The 16,153-nt window shown below is 35.6% G+C and overlaps 1 protein-coding gene and 1 long non-coding RNA gene across 6 annotated transcripts in view; one reads left to right on the top strand and one right to left on the bottom strand.

Annotated features, from left to right (window-relative positions):
- The window catches only part of LOC5579155 (roquin-1), an 85,013-nt gene extending 80,544 nt beyond the window's left edge, over positions 1-4,469 (bottom strand). The window contains exons 1-3 of one of the 5 annotated variants that reach the window (XM_021842949.1): positions 4,319-4,469; positions 4,122-4,241; positions 1,878-2,172 (exon numbers count right to left, since the gene is read on the bottom strand). The gene's annotated coding sequence lies outside the window, so the exon portion shown is untranslated. The remainder of the gene's footprint in view (positions 1-1,877; positions 2,173-4,121; positions 4,242-4,318) is intronic. The other 4 variants (XM_021842948.1, XM_021842950.1, XM_021842951.1 and 1 more) reach the window with 4 other exon arrangements.
- An 11,333-nt stretch (positions 4,470-15,802) lies between these two features.
- LOC110676160 lies at positions 15,803-16,114 on the top strand. Its single transcript, XR_002500121.1, has 2 exons — positions 15,803-15,924; positions 15,994-16,114. It is a non-coding gene; the product is annotated as an uncharacterized LOC110676160 (long non-coding RNA).
- The last annotated feature ends 39 nt before the right edge of the window (positions 16,115-16,153 follow it).

The following is a 16,153-nucleotide window of genomic DNA, read 5'->3' as shown; positions in this document are numbered from 1 at the left end:
GATTGTATTTCTAATTCTTTTGTGAGTGCACACTTATCGCCCTATGCTTAATTTGAAGATTTCACAGTCAAATTTAAAAAAATAGGGTCATCTTCTGCAAAATTTGTTTTTTTTTTTATCGATTGAGTATGCCGATTGAATGCGGAAATACTGAGTACGCAATATTTTAATGAGTGTAATGAATACTCTTGTGTGAATGTTAAAAGGCGTTTGTTCATATATCGTTTCATTACATACAATGGTACTGAAAAATACCATATTTGTATCATTTACTATTTAGGCTCAGGAGCCGTGTAGTTTGACAAAGCCGCAATGCACTCATCATGGTATCATACAATTTTTATGTAATAATAAACTACCCAAAAATGGGTTAACAATTCGATGATGATCGATAGTTTCAAAAAAGTTTCAAACTAGTCAATCAGAGTAAGGAAACTTCATTGGAATATAAGGAATTTATTCTCAGACTTTTGTCCATCTTTTGTATGGTGGGGAATCTCTGTGGGCCGGAGCCTATTTGCGTTGACTTTTCACTAGGCAATACATTTACCAACGAAAACCTGTAATTATTATTATTAACTTGAATTTTGAAAGAACGAAACATTGAGTGATTTCCTTTTGAATTTGTTCTTAAAAAGACACAAAACCTCTTTAGCTGTCTTTCTTAAGAAATAAAGCCTCATCCGTAATTGATTCATAAAATAGTTACTCGTCACCAGACTTGCTATGATGACTTTGAAATTGTGGCAAAGCCATTGTGGCTGGTCAAACATATGACGGACTGCTTACTGCATAACCGACTTATGTTCTATGTGATTTCCTATATACCTACATGGGATAATTCGGCAAAGAGAAACAGCTTAGATTTGCGACTTCAAATTATCCACCCAATTTATTTTTTAAGTGACTAAGCTCACATATGTTTGGTGTCATGATAGCAATTATATGTTTACAGATTTTAACAATACTTAAACCTGAAAGCATCTACGTTAAAAATTTTAGACTCAATGTAATATAGTGATACATGTCCATTGACCCGATTTAGATTTAATATTTGATATGTAATCCATATATGAAAGTAATATTTGTAAGGATCAGCAATTTGATTCATATCTACGATTGTCAAAGCCTTCTTCGACCAGTCAGTCAGTAGTCAATATCCAAATTGTTTCGCTACAAGTAGGCGAGAATTGTATACGTGTAACGTACAAACTTGTCGATCTTCCACCACTGCCCAGACTACTTGACTTGACCATACGATCGTGAGAGAGCTTCGTTACCGTCCTTCTGTCTGTCTGCCTGCCTGCCTGCCTACTATTTCGCCACTGTCTATACAATTCGTAATTCGTGCACTGCCCTCTGGTATGGTTGCCTTCGCTTTTTGCCATCAGAGCAACAGACCACTGAGGAGACAGGAATTTTCCTATATTTGTCATGTCCCCACCAAACCTCGATATAGACGATGATTATGATGACGACGTCGCTGGTGCCATTTCTCCGACGAAACCTGCATTCTTCTACAGCATTATTCCATTGTCACAGACGCAATTCCGTGCGACTTCAAGATTTTTTTCCACTTGTGACCACGGGGGCCTTTTGGCTGGCCTGGCCTACTGTTGCCTTTCCAACCGGATTTCGGAAGTCATGATTCACTTTTTTTCCTTTCCTCAGACATACGCACCACCGTTCACTTAATTTTCTTCTTCCTGTTTCATTTGTGTGCTCTTTTCTTTTCCTTCACCTGTGGCCTTTTCCCAAAGTAGGCAATATTTTCACATCAAGGCTTGCTTTTCCAACCAAATCAACACCAACTCGCTCCGGGGATATCGAAGCCAACTTGGATCATTTTTCTTGAACTCCTCGAAATTATTTTTCACCTTGAACAGCAATTTCAAAAAACATTACACATTTCCTAATCGGCGCAAGTTAAAAGTGATTTTTTTTTCAAGACATTTTTTTCTTCACACACTCGCACTCCCACGACGACGTATCGCTCGACTTGTGGTTCGTTGCTAGGCTCTCCTGACACTGTGACTGTGTGGCGCTGATTCGGAGCGATTGCCTTACTTTTTGCTGCTGCTGTCTTTCGATATGGACTGACTGACTGACTGACTTTTCGTCTGTCGTTTTGCTCTTTTGACGTATGTGCGATTTTCCCAACTTGTTGCCAGACTGGTAGGGGTTTAGTTTCACGATTAGTTTCAAATTATGTAAGACTTTTCAAATTTAATTGGGATAATCTTAGAGACGAATGGCCCTTCTGGGTAAAGTCCATCTAAGTGAAAAAAAATATCCTTAGATATAAACTATAGAACGTTATTTCCATAAATCAATTCTCCATAACTCGATATCGAGTCATAGAACCTTATAAAAAATTGGTTTTCATGGCTACCTCGATGGTCTCTTAAACTGCAGTTGTACTGATTTTGTGTGCTATAAACTCGATGCATCGAGTTGAAAACAATTAGCAATCAATGAAAGGTAGACAATCAAAAATTTACACATCTGTGTGCATTGATAACTATTTCTATAAATTTTGAATGCTCTTCGAGTTTTTAAAAATTAATTCTTTGTTCAGTGTCCAGAAGAAGAAGAAGTAGACAAATTGTTACTGTTTCTGAAACAAATTGGACTGTTTCTTACTCGATATTCCGTATCTCGATATCGAGTAAGAGAACCCTAGTAAAAGTGGGTCTTCATGGCTACCTCGATGGCCTCTTGGATCGCATTTGCACTGGTTTTGTGTTCTATAGCTCTATGCCTCCTTAACTCGGTGGTTCCTTCAATCAGTGTTGGGAATGGTAATAGTAGTAGGCTTGAATTTCGAGAAAGTCACGAGGCTCTTCCCAGTACAGTAGTTTAAAAGCGTGAATCTCATCAAGTAGCCTATGTTGGGTGCAAGAATTTTTTAAATCGTAAGTGTCACTGAAGGCTTTAAGGTGAAGATGAATCGAAGCCAAACATACAATTTTCGACAGCACGAATCTGGAGAAACAAAAATCCGTTTAAGCTGAAAACTTAATTGATTGGTCGCTAGCTGGGTGTGACCAATCCATTAAGTTTTCAACTCAAATGGGTGTTCGGATCTCAAGATTCGTGCTCTTGAAAATTTGAGTTTTGGCTTATTCATCTTCACCTTAAATGCGGGAAATATAACATTTTTCTACAGTAATTTTGGGTTGCCCTTAGCAACGGGTGTTTTGCTATTTTCAAGGCTTTTTGCCTACAGCAGCGGTAGACGTGAGATTCACTGGCTTCGCTGACTGTGATTTGCTTTGCTTGGCTCAGTGCTGTTAAATGTCAAAATTTTGGAAAAAAAAAATGCTTATAGCTCCCTTCCATGCGAAATATCGCATCAGCAAATATTGGCAACCGATAGTAATTCGGAAAAGGTCACCGGTAAAAACATTCTCAGATGACTTTTTCCACAAGGAGCGATGATATTAACAATATTCAAATGTCAAAGTCACGTGAAATTCATGAAATTTAACAGCTCTGGCTTGGCTACAGTAGTGAATTTCAAAAATTTTCATTACCCTGGAGAGTTGACTGTAGGTTCTTGCAAACAAAATGTTTTTAAAACATTCGGGCACAATTGACGAATAAAAGTCTAGCTAAGTTAAAATTCTAAGCGCAACCATTTTTCTACATTTTAATCAAAATTAATGTTGTCTGGCAAACACTAATCTTGAGTTTTCTAAATCGATTTCAGGAAAATTTAACCTCATTTTTATTTGTCATTTAAGAAAAACATTTTCTTTATACACCAGTTACCAGTTTTTATCCACTAAAGTACGTTCTACATTAGATATGCAATTTTTTTTTTGCTGTTTAAGTTTAAGAAACTGACTCCAGTTCGACTTTCTTCAGATCGCAACCATTTCACTGAATAAAATGACTTTGGTAACTTTTTGTTTGTCATTAATAGGTGACTCGCTACCTGCCCAGTCAAGATGACATTTTTCACCAACATTTAAAATTTAAATAGAAAACTAATGTGCAAATAGGGATAAAATCTCAACTTTCAATTACTAATTTATAAAAGGTTATTTAAAGATAAATTTTAGAGACAAAATTTATGTTTGTCAAGAGCGTATTTATAACATATTGAAAACCCATACTAGTCTGGCAACACTGCTCGTTACGATCTTGTCCTTTCTTGCTGGCACACTTCACATATTTTCGCGCACGCACACACTTTTACCGATCGCAGAATATTGCACTAATTTTTTCTCATCGGACTATTTTTACAGGATGAAACGTGAACTTATTTAGCCATTTTTCCCGTCACCTCCAATGATTTCCCGACGATAATTACCAATATGAAGCTCTGGCCGGAGATGGAACAACAATATCAGAAGGTTGAATCGCGCTGATAAGAATTTATACTGCGGGGAGGAAAATATAACTTTTCCTCTTTTTGTCACACCACGGACACGAATCACAGTCGAAGGCGGATGAATGAATGAAGAAATCTAACGGTTACATGTGTGCGTCAGCTGTCACTTTGTCGAGTTGTCATCATGGTCATCATTCGCTTTTCTCCCTCGCTCATCGTGCGTGATTCGCACGCATACTACCACAAAAAGCGTTCGTGTGGAAGGGAAAACGTCAAAATTTATGACAACTCACTGCGGCGGGCCTGTGGGAAATCGATGCTCGCGTAAAATCAGAAATCGAACGAATCATATGAAAACGTCCTAACTATCACTCCACCGAAACATAGGCCAGGAGAAGTGGATGAACTTGTCATTCATTTTCCTGACAATTTTCATACAAAATCTACTTTTCCTCTGCTATAAATTCACTCTAGGTGAACCACTACCCTGGCCCGGGGAGGGAGAAACCAATGGACCTATGCACGGGTTCACTATTTGACGTTTTAGCGGTGCCGTGTTATTTATGTGACCATGGAAACCAGTGAATTCGGCACCGCTCAAACGTCAAATTCGTGAACTCGTGCATCGGTCCATACAAAATTTGTCTACGTCACAGTGAGCCGAGATTTTGCTGTCACGAACTGTCACTGTGAGCCCGGTTCTTAAACAATGGACAAACATGATAAAAGTGCGTAATAGGGTCCTAAAGCCCTGTCCCAATTTTAGTGCCAAACGCTTAAGTTTAGGCCAATAACACATGTTTACTCAATTTTCTAATGTTTTCCGTTGGTTTGAGTCCAAAAAAAATTTTTTTAGATTTTGTCACACTCCTTGGCTTAAGCTCAAATTTTGGGTGTATTTTGTTTTCCGTGTCCCTTCCGAAATGTCAGATAGGAACAACCCCAGTGGTAAAACTAAAACCCCCGTGGTGTTTTTGTCGACTAAGCGAACGTCAAACATGATCAAAAGTGTCAAGGTTCATTTATGGACCCAATTTTTCAATTAAAGTTTAAACATGATATAGCCGTTATTTGAGCGGGAAATATTGCTTAAGTAGTTGCAATAAAATCCTCTTTCGTGTTATTGAATAAAAACAAGATTTCATTAAAAATTTTAGGACCCAAATTGGGCCAAAGCATATTTTTGCATTCATCAAAAGTAGCAAAAATCGAGTTAGAATCAATTCATGCACATTCAAAAGTAACATCACGAGAGCACCGTTTACACTGAAATGAATTTTATTGTAGAAACTACTTAATCCATGGTAAAATTAAGAACTGCACCAACGATTTTCAACCGACTACATTAATCTGTTAACTCTACCAAAACATAGTCAACATCACTCCACAAAAAATTTTCTTCTGTTAATTTAACCAGAGTTGTAGTATTTATGACAAGAAACATTCTAGATTTGAGAAGTTTAGCATTATACTTTTGAACTGGGAGGGAGGCACCGATACTACACACGAAATTGCATACAATTGTTTTCCAAATTGCAAGATAACTCCAGTTTGCCAACGGCAATCAAGGCAGGCTTAGTTAAAATTGCTAATTTTCATTTGTTGTGTACCTTCGATCTTTCTGGACAAACATTGAAAAACGGCCACAGTTTTCTATGCGTTCAATTTTCAGTTTTAATGAAAACAGTAAAAAGAGCCTCATTCCAATACGTTACATTCAATTAGAATAAACAGTGCTCTCGTGACGTTACTTTTGAATGTGCATGAATTGATTCTAATTCGATTTTTACTACTTTTGATAAAATGCAAAAATATGCTTAGGCTAATTACGCGCTTTTATCATGTTTGTCCATTGTTTAAGATCCGGGCTCACAGTGACAGTTCGTGACAGCAAAATCTCGGCTCACTGTGACGTAGAGAAATTTTGTATTGGTTTCTCCCTCCCAGCTTTTGACCACACTTTGTTGTACGGTGGGTGTCACGGATTGAAATACAATGCTTTGTAGTGGATGCTACTATGGACATAGTCAAATTTACTGCACTGCTCAGTGATTTTCACCAGATTAAAGTAAACTTAACAGATTTTTGTAGTCGGTTGAAAATCGTTGGTGCAGTTCTCAATTCTACCATGGATTTGGTAGATTATACAAGAAAATTTGTTTGCGTGTACACGGAGAACAAAATATAGTGTCCGTAATCATTTTTCCGGTCAATTTAACTATATTTTAAGGTTAATTTGGAGATAACTAAAAATATAGTTGAATTGACAGGATATTGTTAAACATAACTATACCATATAGTTGTTGACAACTATATTTTTGACTGAATTTACAAACGTCAAACGTCAAAATTTAACTATATTTTAGTTGACTCAAAGTGAATTTTATTGAGTTTACAATATTTTGCAATGTTTACTCAGCCTTTTGTTCTGCTTTATCAACATATCTGAAAAGATTCGGTGCTGCTTTATCGATCTAAAAATAACATTGCAAAAATGAAAACAAAGGGCGAGTCGACAAACTTGATATGTGGTCTCCTGCGTGAGAGGTGGTCATCTTAGCACCTACACTATTCCTTGCAAGTTAGAAGTAAGTAGATTTGTGAGCATGACTTGTAGTCTAGGGAGGTGAATGTTTCCGAATAGTGATAATGATCAAAAGTATAATTGTTATAAGTACAAGTGGATAGCTCAATCAAAGAAATGTGTGTATTTAATTTGACGTTAATTTAGTGTTGGCGCAAGTTAATTTTATTTCAAAACAACCATTTGTGCGTAAGTAAAAGTAATTGACAGGATTGTAATCTTAACATACAGAAATTCTTCTGCGTGTATTCTAATCGAATATAACGTATTGGCACAGACAAACAGACGTCACACTCTCATCATTGTCCATCGACCACCTTTTTAACGGTTGATTCAAAAATTTGGTAGGGGGCCAATCCGCCACCCACAGCGCTCGCATCGTTTTTGTTCGTGTTTGACGTTTACACACTAACGCCATCTGTTGGCCCGTCGGCCAAACACACCGATATTAGCATTGGGCGTACATGTCCTCGTGACTATGATTTTGATCGCGATTTGTTCTAAGTGTTACGTCTGTTTGTCTGTGGCATAAGCATTGATGACCGTACAATTCGTAGTTGCTACTCCGCCCTACAAACATTTTTGCTGAATAAGAGCTGAACCAATCACTTTTAAGCTTATTTCAATTGAATAATCTATTGTGCAGCTACTAATGTTACTTGGACGTGATTGATCAGAATAATCGAAGTTGCACAAGAAATCAACAGATGTAATAGAAATAATAAACCATAGAAGAATAATGTCGCTGGTGTTCCCTTTGTTCTCGCTCAGAAACATGTTGGGTACATAAGTGTCAAACTGCATACATTTTCGCGTTGACATTTATAGCCCCGCCTATCTCCGCCAGCAAAAGATGTTCCTGCTGCGACGCCAGCGACATTCTTCTTCTATGGTTTATTACTTCTATTACAGATGTAGCTTGGGAGTAGCTTTCCATCTTCAATGTACACTTCCGAGAACTCCAAACATTATAAAGTCAATAACAGCGCCGGCCACGTCCTTACGGTCATCGGGGAAGGGAAGGGATGTTAGTAAGACATCCATTGTTACTGGAGACCGAGATCACCTCTGCAACTCCATGGTTGTCATGGGAAGAAGTTTTATTAGTGGGGAGGGATCATAGCTGCATGATCAGGATTCACCCTTACCAGATGCGATTCATGCCACCTTAGTTCAAAAAATCTCCACCAGTACTTCAAAGACAACGTGAACATACGGTAAGTCGACACTTTTAGTGTCGAACATTTCAAATGTTTTTTTTTTATAATGATACAAATAAGCTAAATCCTGAGGGGTGCGAACTGGATACAAACAAGCAGCCAGGCTACTGCCATTTTTTAGTCACGCTAAATTCTACATTTTATGTCACACAGAAACAACCAATTGTGGAAAAAACGTTTAACTTGGTCTTATTGATGCGTAATATTTCAGAACTTTTGTAAAATACATTTATGCTAGCATACTGTCAGAAACTATCTGTTTAAGCTGATGCATTGGACTTATTGCTCTCATTAAATTGCAGAAGCTTAGTGTGAAGCATCTTAAGTGTGCAACCATTTTCAAGGTTTCCTGCGATACAGGCAAACAAACGACGGTTAGCACTGGTGGAAAACTTTGTGGTCAAATTAAATGACCATAATGTTCGAGGCTAAATCTAAAGGTATGGGCAAAGACAAACAGACGTCACACTCATCATTGTCCATCGACCACCTTTTGAACGGTCGATTCAAAAATATGGCAGGTGGCCAATCCGTCACCAGCAGCGCTTGCATCGTTTTTGTTCGTGTTTGACGTTTACACACTATCGCCATCTGTTGGCCTGTCGGCCAAACACAGCGGTTTTAGCATTGGGCGTTCATGTCCTTGTGACTATGACTACTATGATTTTGATCGAGATATTCGAGTGTTACGTCTGTTTTTCTGTGGTGTTACGTCTGTTTTTCTGTGGTATGGGATTACTACTGTAATGTAGAACATGTACATAAGTTTACAGTGACGAACTGTTCATATTAAGTCAGATCAGTTCATATAAGTGACATTCCTACCGTTGTCATTATAATATTTTATAATATATTGTACACTCAAAGTAGAAGCATGAAACGAGCTGACCAATTTGATAGTCCATCCTTGACTGAGTAATCGTAATCGACTTTAATCAGCATGCTCATTGCACAAAAAGATCACCCCGGCGATCCGAAAACCCGAACTCGACGGTTCCGGGTCATTTGGCCGAATGCCGTTTGGCCGAAATTGAAAACAAAAACGGACTACAGTTAGCATGGATTTATTATGAATTTCAAAGAACTTATTCATTAAAATAGGAAATATCATCATTGATATACATAAGCTTTATAGTGTTAGTTGAAAAAACAGTCAGAGCTGAAAGAAGAACATCCTAAATGTAAGCAGTTGTTCAATGCTATGCTAATGGTAATAGCCACCAGCAGATGTTTTGGCATCGCGTTTGTAGTTAACTTTTGACAGTAACTGAAACAGTTTAAAACTTATTCGTCCTTCTGCTGAATTGGCTTGCTTCGATCATTCGAATCGTACTAAGTAATATAGGGTGACTTGTTGTATTTTCGGCAGCTTTGTTCTCTTCGTCTTGGGTGGTTTTCTAAAACATATTGGGCTCAAATTATGCACCAATACTTTCACCATATAAGTGCATCTTACTGCCGAATTTCAGAAGTTTTGGTCGATAAAAACCCCCCATGACGAAGAGAACACATCGGCCGATAATACATAAGTTCCCCTATGTCATAGTTCTGACATCAACAAGTCTTGGCTTCTTCTTTTCACAACGGAGAAACAGTGTACTTCTTTGACGTTAGTGTTCACCGAGTCGTTTATTGCTATATTCAAGAAATGGTGCAGTGTTCAGTTCCCAAGTTGTAATTTTAATCTTGGAGGAAAATGACATCTCATCTACACTCTTAAAAATAATGAAAATCACTCCGGACGTAATTCACATTATGACTGAATGGCCCATTATGTAAGTGATGAAATGACTTAAAAATGGGTTCTGAAATATGTATTGAAAGAAAAATGTAATTTTACATGATGAAGGACATGAAAACGATGCCGCTATGATTGACATTTCCCGAATCAGACACCATCGCATTTAAAATGAGACATAAATTCACGTCATTTGGCTCGCTTCTTTTATGTGCATCTAAAAGACGTAAAATCGCATGATTTTTTTGGAGTGTATAAGTTAACCCTTGAGCTAAAAAAATATGTTTTGAAAAGAACGTATTTTAAGCTTTAATTAAATTATTGCAATTTCAGAGAAAACTTGCCGTTTTGCGGTCCAACGAAAAGCTACCGCAGCTGTCACATCACTGATTTGTACTGGTAAATCATCAGTAGGCTTCAATGATACCTTGGATACCGTCTTGATGATTTTTGTTTGTTGCTATTTTCCACACCGTTTTCTCTTTCAAGCATACTATCACGGAGAAAAATAATTAGTAAAAACAACCAATTTTTCGTTAATTTCAAACAAATTTATTGGTTGAAATATGCACAAACAAAATTCTGGTTTAAATCAACAACATGCATCGTTTGAAACAAACTAGAATTCCAGGTTGTTTGTTTTTTTGGTTTTCCAGGTAATTTCAACAAATTTTTAGTTTGAAACAACCTTTAGATTTGTTGCTGAATTTGACAGTTCTGAGAACAACCAAAAATATAGGTTGTTTCAAGCCAAGAAAAGCTGTTTGAATTAACCAAGAATCAATTCAAAGTAAACAAATTTGCTGGTTGATTTAACCTGATTTTTGGGTTTGATTATGGTATTTTTTTTCATTTTCTCAATTTATTATTGATGCAACAAATCTTTCATGTGTTCTTATTTATTTGAAATAACAAAAATTATAATAAAATAATGCTTCAAAGACAATCACAGTAACTAAATCCGCATAATAATGGCTTCCGGCGATTGAACGACAGCATACGATTCCTCAAGGAATTCAAAATTCAGAATAGCGATTTCGTGTCTTGGTTGTGCACTTTCTCGATTCTATAAAGGAAAAATATATTTTTAGATTAGCGCTTGATTTACAGATCCAAATAAGTTAAAGAAAATCTCTTTTACCGTTGCTGTGGAATAAAATAAAAATAAGTGAAGCACCTCCATAGCATTTTTCTCTGCACTTCGAAGGATGTTGTATGGCCTTCCTCTGACTGCATACTTGAAAAATAAAATTATTGACAGGGCTGGTAGCAGTCAGACAGTAAAATAATAGTGACTTTAGTGACCAAAATGACCAAAAAAGTGACTAAATAGTGACCAAAAAGTGACCTAGAAGTGACTTGAAAACTACAAGTATAAGTCACAAAAATGACTTGAAATGGAAATACGTTCTATGTGTAAATTAACCTTCTCTCTGTGCGAAAAAAGCTACGTTGTTTGGGTTTTGGGATCCCCAGAATGTTCAACAAAGCAAACATAAAGTGTATAGCCTTTAGACTAATGAGCAACTTTGCCAAAGACATCAATATTACAAATCATCAGAATTTAGAACCATCGTATGATCTATAGAACGTCATAGTCGCTTAGGGGAATCAGAAAACCATGTTTTTTAGCTAGCGCTATCATGTGGTGAAATTCCCAACTGACCAATACATAATATAATAGCCCACTCCCTATTGCAAATCTTCACCGAAGAATGTATAATTTTATATAGAACTTCTTCTGAGATGTTAGCGTCCAAAGTTTCAAAAATTCGTTGTTTTTAAACAATTTTTCACAATAACCCCTCCCTGCAATGAACCAGCCCCCTTTTGAATTTTCTTAATTTTTTTTTTTAAATTCAATTAAATTTGCTTTCCAAAACACAGACAACATACTATTTTCATGAAAATTTTCGATGAACTATTTTTCAAGATAATTGATAAAAAATCCTATCACGGAAATTCACCAACGTATGTAAAAATTTCACAAATCGGTTCATTCACAAAAAAGTTACAGCCCCGTCAATAATTCTTAAAAGATGACGCATTTGAGATTTCACTTGACTTATCATTTTTTACGACACGAACATTAGTTTAATATTGGTGAAAAAAAAAAATACATAAACTCTGGTATAATTTTAGCAAACTTCATGTTCATAAGGAACTTACTGGCAAAAAATAATTGAAGATTTTGAAGTAGCGATGCAAAACGAATTACTTGAAGCATTTCTCAACAAATCTGGTGAATAAATCGAGGGAAAATTTTTGGTTGTTGACGAAACTGCTAATCTGTGGCAGAATTTCTGTTAAATTAAACCATTTCTTGCAAATAAACAATAACTCCAGAACACAATTGATTATTGACGAATACGAGACAAACCGAATAAGATGACTGTTATTGAAAATAATCATATTACTCAGTGGCGACTCGCAACTTCACGTTTTATCTACGACCTTGAAATGACTAATTTTGCTTACTTAGATTATATAGCAAACAGTAAACGATAGAAATCACTGAAATTTATAAACAGGTAGATTTGACGTTAGGGTATAGTCACTGATATCACTATTAATAATTAACTATCGTCAAACAATGTACAAACACTCATTGAAGAAACGTGTTTTTTCTACATAAATAGTTGATGAAAGTCTTGTGATAAAACACGTTCAAGGGTTAATCAATTGTTTATTTGTTGGAATTTCTAATGTAATTTCTGAAATGATTTCCAGTAAAATTAGTACTCGCTTTTGACGTCCTGGACGAGTTTCTGACCAATTCTTTGATTTTTTTTTATTCCTAGCCGTCTTTGGCTTTTTTTCCGGAGGAGTTTTGATTATGTTATTTGAGAAAGCGGGTTCAAGATTTCTTCTATATATGGTGTCCGCAACTGTGACTCGTGGCCGTGGCCGTGTGTGGTGACTCGTCGGCCAAATACAATAATTTTAGCATTGGGCGCACATGTCCTCGTGACTATGATTTTGATCGAGATTTGTTCTAAGTGTTACGTCTGTTTGTCTGTGCTTTCATAATACATCTATGCGCTTACACAACATACAACTTTAAATAATTTTGAATTGATTGCTTGTTACTGAGATAATCAAATTTAATTTTTTCGGAGACGTTTTCCTGAGCGCCGCTAGTCATACTGGAGATGTGTTATCCCTAAAATCTAAAAGCGATAAATCCAAATGTCCAATTATTATTTGAAGTAACCTACAGTTTAGTGGCTTCAAGTTAGACTGGAAATAGAAAACACAGCGGAACAAAAATAACATTTTTGCGTGCCTCAAGGATCAAATCATGTGTCTCTAGTAGATTTGGGGCTGCTGAATCTGATGCCGTTCTCAGAAATGTTCCAGCACGTCACAATTTTTAGCTACAGGTCGCCAAAGTTGCATAAAACATTGGTTTCATTGATGTTCACATAAAATTTAAACAATTTTATCATGCAAAATAAGACCATAACTTTCATTTCATATTTAATTTGGTTGAAATTACACGGTTAAAGTTAGATTAAATCGATTTTTTCAACATGCTTATAGTCTCCATACAAAGTTCTTCGTTTCTCTTATATGGAAAAATACAATACTTTTCTAAACCAACAAAAATGACTTTTGAGCATCGGAATTCTGATGAACTTTGTAGATATGTCAAGCGTGTGCTAGAATAAGGGCGTAAGCCGCATGATCGATTTCTCTTCATCGATCATCTCTTCTGGGAATAAAGGTGACAAGATACAAGTTTCTCAGCATTTTTTCACCTCAGGACGCAAGATTGCATCACTGCCAATCGGTCTGAAGTGAAAAAATCCAACAAACCCGCATCTTGTCACCTTTATTCACAGAAGAGAGGATCGATGAAGAGAAATCGATCATGCGACTTACGCCCTTATTCTAGCACACGCTTGAAGTATTGTTATACACATAATAATTGGGTTCGGAGGCAAATTAAGTAAATAAATTGCCATACAAGCTGGCAAGCTTGCATGCAAGTTGGCTGAAATAGTCAAATATAGCATTTTCAACTGCCAACATCTCAAAAACTAGACGTGCTAGGATATTTCTGAAAATGGTAATCGATTCAGCAACCCTTAATTAAGTAAATAGCGGTATTTTGGTGCTTGAGACAAAACCGTGTTCCGCAGTGAAATTATACGGTTCAAATCCAGTGAGTTCTACGGACATTTCTCTTCCGTCATGAAGCTCGAAAAACAGCTCCGTTTGAGATACCTCAACATATTTGGCTCGGTTTTACATATATTTGAAATCGGAAATGTGTCAAACCTACTTCTTAATATATAATAAGCCAATGGTTAAAACCATGCAAGAATATTGAATTTAATATGCTTGGTTGTATAGAGCCATGTCTTCAAAGTTTGTACGGATAATTTGCGGACACCCTGTAGCTGTAGATTACTCAAAACAGATATTGGTCCTGGTTTTTGCCAAAATTTAATAAAATATTTCTGACAAAAAAATCATGCTTTCTAAGTTTTGCCAGAATCTTCTCTAAAAATTATTATAGGAAATGTTGACATTTTTCATAGGAAATGTCTACAGAATATTTACTTGAATTCTTCCAGAAACTTAGTCGGGAGTCTTTATTTTTCTTGTATCAATAATCTTCTTTCTGTTTGATTTTGAAAAGCTATTAACTTGTCATTGGCATCAGATCAAGAAAAAAGTGACTTTAGTGACCATTTTCCTGAAAAAAGTGACTTTAGTGACTTTTTGATGGAAATAGTGACTTTTTAGTGACCAGGTCGAAAAAAGTGACCAAGTCACTAAAAAGTGACTTGCTACCAGCCCTGTATTGACTGAATATGGTTCAAAAAACAATATATAACAAATCAAATTACCTCCGGAACAAATGGATTTAATTGAAAAACTATTTACTAAAGAAAATGATATATTCTTAAATGTTCTTCAATTGCAACTATATTTCAAGATGGCGAAGTTTCTAAAGATTTATTATTATTATTATTATTAACTTTATTTACGAGACTTTCAGCCCGTGGCTGGTTCGTTTTGGTCTAAAGATAACTGTGATCTAACCAACAATAAAAGAAACAACACAGGAAGTTGGTTTGTTTCAATCTGATTTGTTGGTTGTTTTTGATCCAAACAAAATCTTAGTTTGTTTCAATATAATGTTATCTTCGAATCAACCTATTTTTTTAATTTAAAACTAAAAATTTACTAGAGACATAAAACAAACTAGTTTTTAGTTAAAACAAACCAGCTGTTTTTAATATTGACTGAAACTTTAGTTTAAAACAACCATAATACTCGTTAAAAAACATAAACATTTCAATTTAAAACAGCCAATGAAAAAAGCTTGTTTCAAACAAAATCATTAGCTTGAAACAACACGGAGAAAAATCAGCACAGTTTGAAACAACCAAAATGTTTGTTGTTTTTCAAATTTGTATTTTAGTTGTTTCAAACTATTGTTTTGTTGTTTTAAAACTATGTCATTAGTTTGGAACAAACTAAATGTTTGGGTGATTCTAACTCGAAATATTTGTCAAGTCAACAAAAAATATGTTTGCTCCAAACTAAGATTTTTGGTTATTTCTATCTAAAATACAGTTTATTTTCACCAAATTTTAATTTATTCAGAGCTGTGATATTCAAACTACAATTCTAGTTTACTTCAACAAAAATACTATGTTGAAGTAAATTGATAACTTGTTTAAAGAAAACACAAACCAAACAACGATTAATTCTATCCTAATTTATAGTATGAACAGAGTCCGCTTTCATTAGCTTTATTCACCATGCTTTTTCAGTTTGTTCAAGTATTTCGTGTTCTGTTCCGAAATCAGAAAAAAAATCAAGTTCAAGGAAAGACCAACATGTTGCCCTCATGTAAGTAGTTTTTAGTTCGCTAGCCTAAACTGAATTTGATAACAAAAAAATCAATAATTTATCGTATGTTTCAAGTTCCGGAACCGAATAGTGATGAAGAAGGCTTGCAACATCAATTTAAGGTTGAAACACGTTCAAATGTCGGCAAATTCATATCACCAAGAATCACTAGGTGGGTTGTATATTCTGTTTTAATTTGATATGAAAATAATTATTTATACTTTTTTCGATTACATTTCAGATCAAAACAGAATTTCCGATAAAGGTCACTGGGGCGTAATACATCATATTTTTCATGTAAACATTTCATCGAATCAGGTTTCAACATAAATTCCAATTCAAAAATAAAATTATCAAGAGGATCCAATTTTGCGTAATTATTTACAAATAAAAAAAAAAAG

The sequence above is a fragment of the Aedes aegypti genome, chromosome 2, assembly GCF_002204515.2.
Source record: "Aedes aegypti strain LVP_AGWG chromosome 2, AaegL5.0 Primary Assembly, whole genome shotgun sequence".
Classification (NCBI taxonomy): Eukaryota; Metazoa; Arthropoda; class Insecta; order Diptera; family Culicidae; genus Aedes; species Aedes aegypti.
This window is presented reverse-complemented; position numbering and strand designations above follow the sequence as displayed.